Below are 6034 nucleotides of genomic sequence, written 5' to 3' on the forward strand. Positions count from 1 at the left end.
TTTGCCATTTCTTTTCTTGCAAGTGGACCTGTCTTACCCTTAATAGGAAACTTTGCCTTGTAGTGCTTATTTAAGTAGTCTTGTCAGTGCTGGGATACTGGGCAAGAAGTCATCAACTCTTTGCAGGACAGAATGTGACTTCAGTGGTGTGGTGTGATTTGTTTTTGAGAGTGCCGGTCTTTGGCTTAGACTTCAGCTGTATTTGGAACATGGCAGACGCATTTTGTGGTCGCTGTTGCTGTTAGCAGCAATATGCAACTTCGGGCTAAAGTCAACTGTGAATATTAGTATATCTCCCTACCTATTCTTTGCCGTTGGCATGGCCTTCTGCGTGGAGTAAAATTTTCCTTCGTGTGATTCCCAGTCTCCTTTAAGTACACATTAGATTGGACAAGTTGTGGGGACAATGAAAACGTTAATTTATTTTGGAGTGTTGAAAGTTCTTCCATACAAGTAGTCTGGAGTATTTGATGTTTCTCTGACATAAGAGGTCGTTATCTGTCTTCCCACTGCAACGAATCTGACTGGTGAACCTCATTTGTAAAGGTGAGTTAAATCCCGTGACTCTTCAGGCCTAGATGCTGTATGTCTTCCAGGGCTGTATATTTACCTCACGACTTGCAGATTAAAATTTTACATAGTTGCTTGTTAACGAAAACAACAGCTTCTTTACTAGGTCAATAACAGTGCCTTAAGCTGCTTAGGAAAGAGAGACCCTTCCACTGCTCCTTTGTAGTGACAGCATGTGTTTATTTATAGAGGAGTTCATATTAATTTAGAAATATCAGTTCTTTCTCCCTCTGTCTTTGGGTAAAAGCTGCAGTTTGTCCTTTAAAACTCTGGTATGTGAGCTGCCGTTTAGAGGGGAGCAGCGTCATGTATTGCCTACAGTTTAAAAATAAGAGACATCGGTGCGTTTGTAAGTATTATTTAAACTTAGTACTGCTTGTAGAAATGGATTTAATAGGATACTGAAATTCTGTTGTTGCTGTTTGGGAGTCTTGGCATCCCAGCAGTGAATTTTAAGTAATTGATGCAGCTGTGTGGGCATGTGTGTCTCTGCTTCCAAACAAAGAGTAGCTAGGGTACGCGCTTGTGCATCGCAAAGTGAAAACTGGCACTTGGAAGGAGCTGTGATGAACGGGGTACAATTAATGGCTTCCAGCTCGCTTACCCTGTTTTTGGTAACAAGCCTGGTTACTACAAATCCTGCTAGAAACAAGGCAAATCTGCTTTGGTTCTCAGCCTCTTACCCACTAATTCCAGGCTCTTCTCTCTAGAAAGATAGTATGGTAATAGCTCAGCGATGTTGGATACCGCTCCTACAGCTTCCGGCGTTTATCTTCACCGATGGTTACTTCCAGAACACTTAGTGTTACGGATCAATGATTTGTCTTCCTCCCTTTGTCTCTTCTTTTACCTGAGCGTAATAGGAAGATGCAGACTAGCAGAGCTACTTTGGACTATGGCCTGTGCTTCCAACTTACTGGCTGTTTGCTAATTCACATACGGAAAATGATGGTCATACATAACAAATTGTAGAGGAAATGCCTCAGAAAAATACTGGCAGAACAGAACATGATGATTATTTGTTGCCATTAAATTTAATTGGGTTTGTCTGGATAAATGCTTCCTGTGCCGCTGGCCACCCTGCACTTACACCTGTCAGTACAGACGGCGAGCCCTATTCCCACCTCCTGCCTGCACCTTGCATTTTAAAAAAATAAAATATATTCCTCTACTGCTTTAATGCTCTTCAGGCTGCCTTTTCCTATTGCTGTAAGTAGTTGTAAAGTCCTGGCCGTGCTGTGTGATAACTGGACTGTACTGTCTTGTCACTCGACAAAATCAAAAGTTTGTCCAAGACTTTTGAGCCAGATATTGAAGTCTGTCTTCCTCAAATACCCAGAAGATGGGGAATCATATTTTTTCTGTAATGATAATAGTTTTTATAGAGAGTATGTTTGTTAGAGGTGCCAGAGAGTTCAGAACCTACTTCGCAGGATTTTTCCTTCATGCAGACCTTGTGAGACGCACGTGTCCTGAGGGAACGTACAGCTTGGCCTCGTCTGATCTGTCCTTTTGAGGAAGGTATGGCCTAGGGTTTTCCTAATTAGGACCAATTTTAGACTCAGCCAACATGCTTCCCAGGTTGTTGAAATGCTTAAAGCAGCAGGACAAGGCAGGAACTTCTGACTGCAGCTTGTGAAAAGCAAACTTGCCTTTGTCCCAAACCAAAAAGTTCCGTTGCATTAGAGTTCAGGTGAAAGCCTCTCGCAGTCGCCAAGGAAGCGACTGGGCTGGTGGATGCAAACACAGCCAGCCCGAAAGCGGAGGTCGTGCATGGAGGGATGGGTTTGGTCGTCTTTGCTTCCCAAAGCTTCTGCAGCATGGGTACTTTGTAGAAAATAAAAAAAAATTCTTAAAACTAGAGGGGTTTTCCTTCCAAAAAGATAGATTTTACTGCTTTTACTTGAATCGGAGGTAGTAGTATTCAAAGTCACAGGTCTCCTGTTTAAAAATCTTAGCTTGTGTGTTGATGGTAGATTGCCTTGGAGTTTTGCGCTTCACATTTTGGCTTAAGAATACCACCTTACTAGAAAGATCAGGGGTTTCCCTTTTTAGCGGCAGATTTTATTAAAAATGGAAATAAACTCGGTGCTAAGTAGCAACTGTAAGGTATATCCCCAGGGAGGTACTCTTCTACTTCAGACTCTAGCTTGTGAAAGAACGAAGCAGTTCTAGCGCTAGCTTCGTGGAAGCTGCTGTGCAGCAACCTGGCTTGCAAGGGAGCAGCAGGCATTTTAAGCGTGAGTAACTAACTCAAAGAGGAGGCCGGAGACAGGCTGAGAGCGTCAGGGTTGCTCAGCCTGGAGACGAGCAGGCTGCGGGGAGACCTTATTGCAGCCGTCCAGTACTTAAAGGGGGCCTGTAAGAAAGATGGGCACAGGCTTTTTTAGCAGGGCCAGCAGCGATAGGACAAGGGGTAATGGCTTTAAACTGAAAGAGTAGATCTTGATTGGATATAAGGAAGAAATTCTTCACTGTGAGGGTGGTGAGGCACTGGGACAGGTTGCCGAGAGAAGCTGTGGATGCCCCATCCCTGGAAGTGCTCAGGGCCAGGCTGGACGGGGCTTTGGGCAGCCTGGTCTGGGGGCAGACGCGCCTGCCCGTGGCAGGGGGTTGGACTGGATGATCTTTAAGGTCCCTTCCAACCCGCACCATTCTGTGATGCTACGAAACAGAGCATCTAGGGAGGGAGGTAAAGGTGCTGTTACGGTGAGAAGACTGTTGCGTCTTCCAGCCTCATCATGTCATGTTACCTTCAGTAAATCAAATTAATACTACATCATCAAAGTACAAAACCAGAGTAAGATGGTATCATGGGGACTTAATGATGGGATGTGTAAACATGGCTGGAATTTGTTCGTTTGATTTTACAGGTGGTGTCTGGAGGTAGAGGAGCTTTGCCAAAGCCTACTTACTTCACATATTTTTCTTACAGGAAGGAAGAGGAGAGTCAGGCTTTTTATAGTTAATCATTTGCCAGGATTTTGCACTTCCAGCTTGTTGGTACTCAGCATTCCATGGAACATCAATCAGCTGTCCATAAACAAAGGCGGGCAGTATATTTTCTTAAGAAGTCCATTCACAAACTAATGTTTCTGCCAAATGTTTTTACGAAGGTGTGTTTAGAGATAACGACCGTGTAACTTGAGAACAGCATAGCACGCTTTGAAACAAGATGTTATTTTTATATGAATTTTTTTTCAATAGCATGTTTTTTTTCTACATGGATTCAGGAGGCAGTTCTGTTTTTACAAATTGAAATGTTTGAGTAGTTTTAAAGTAAATGAAAAAATAGACAACTGTGCTGTGACTCTTTCAGGATTTTTGATTTGTGTTTTTGTCATGGCAGCCACCCAGCTCTTATAACTAAGGTTAAAAGTCATCAATTTCTAGTTTTGCTTTTATACTGATGCCGACTTCTCTCATTTTGCAAAGCTACAGTGCTTTTAAAAAAAAAAAAAAAAGCTACATAGAGTAGTCAGCAGTTAAGATGAAGAGTAAGCATTTTGCCTAGCTGTTTTTGAGCTTTAGATGTCTGCTTCCCCAGTTTTTGAAGTTAATATTTTTTTTCTCAATAAGGCCAAATCTCTGAATCCCTTAACTGGAGAGAGCTGTACAGAAGCTGCCTTTACCGCTAGATAAAAGCGAAGGCACATAATGCCACCGCATGCTGTCGGGATGCAGATGTCTACTACCAATGGTACTATTTTTCAGTTTACGAATGGTCTGATTTGACCTCCGTGATGTGTCAGGGTGCGCGCTCGGCAAGTCTGCAGGTGACAGAAGGCAGGTAGGAGCAGCTGGTAGACCGGCTGGGGGCACTGCCACCCAGAGGGACCCGGACAGGCTGGGGAAAGGGGCCAACAGGAACCTCATGCAGCTCAGCGAAGGGAAACGCCACGTCCTGCGCCTGGGCAGGAATAACCCCAGCCACCGGCGGCGGCTGGGAAGCAGCTCCCCAGAGAAGGACCTGGGGGACAAGCCGGCCGTGAGCCAGCAACCTGCCCTTGTGGCAAAGCAGGCCAACAGCCTCCGGGGCTGCGTTAGGCAGAGCATCGCCAGCAGGGCAAGGGAGGTGATCCCTCCCCTCTCCTCAGCCCTGGGGAGACGCAGCTGCAGGGCTGGGTCTGGTGCTGAGCTCCCCAGAAAAAGAGAGACAGACACATGCTGGACCGAGTCCACCAAAGGGCCAGGAAGATGATGAAAGGGCTTGGAGCATCTGACGTATGAGGAGAGGCTGAGAGCTGGGAGTGTTCAGCCTGGAGAAGAGAAGCTCAGGGGGATCCTATCCGTGTGTGCAAGCACCTGATGAGGAGGAATAAGAAGACTGAGCCAGGCTCTTCTCAGTGGTGCCCAGCGAGAGGACAAGACGAAACAGCCACAAACTGAAACACAGGAGGAGGCTCCATTTAGACAAAAGAAGAAACTGTTTTTACTGTGAGGATGGTCTAGCACTGGCACAGTACTGCTTTCCTTGTGTATCATCTGGGGAAAAAAATCCAACCTCTCTCGTGAAGGGCTGAGGAAGGGAGTCAGCAAATGAACTCAAAAATGCACATAAAACTGTAATTACTGGCAACATTTCTGTCTATCTTGAGTGATGGTCTATGTGCATGCTCACACTGTGGCTGGCTGCCAAATTACAAATCGGAGCATTACCGTGTGTCTGAGGTGGTCCTGAACCCTTCATTAAAAATTATTACCACACAATTGCTTTACTAAGTTCTTACAAGCACTGATCACTTGTGCAACGAGAGGAAATTCAGCAAGGGCGGCGTATGGAGCCCTAAGGAACCAGGTAGCAGGTATCCGGGCTGGTGACAGCTCAGCAAGGTAGCAATGGAGCAGAACCTTCGACCTGAACCTGTGTGTCTGAATGTAGATTAAAATGAAGGTGGAGAGGCGAGGAGACAAGGGTTATGGCTTCTTGGAGATGCTTTCACATGATCAGTCTTTCATGTGAGGAACTTGGCTACCAGACCAGCTCCCTGCTGATAAAGGAGGGAGCTCTGGAACCATCAGGTGGGTTTGCCTGGGTCTCGTCTAACAGACCACTCCACCTAACTGTACCCCTGCTGCTGATACAGGCGCTGTACAGCTCTGCAGAACTCCTGCAAGTGGGTTGTGGAACCCTGACCCTGGGAACAGCTGCTGCTGAAACGGGTGGGCGGCCTTTGATCAAATAGCTGTCTGGTTTCCTAAGGCCTACAGCGTGATGGCTACTGGCTACCTGCTGATTTTGTCACTGGTCCTGAACCTTGCGACATCCTTGGCTCCCATTAGAACTCTATTCTAAATACTTACTTGAGTGGAGCAAGGCAGAATATAAGTGCGTAGACTCGTGCTGTGCTTAAGCCTTGCTCTAGCTGAAGGGGGGAGAGCTAGATGCTTAGGAACCAGCAAGTATTCGGAACCAAAGCGCACCCAAATTAGCTCATCCTTATGCTAGACTGCAGTAATCATC

The sequence above is a fragment of the Nipponia nippon genome, unplaced genomic scaffold (genome assembly GCF_047370975.1).
Source record: "Nipponia nippon isolate SJK-2023a ecotype South Korea unplaced genomic scaffold, ASM4737097v1 scaffold_3, whole genome shotgun sequence".
Taxonomy (NCBI): Eukaryota; Metazoa; Chordata; class Aves; order Pelecaniformes; family Threskiornithidae; genus Nipponia; species Nipponia nippon.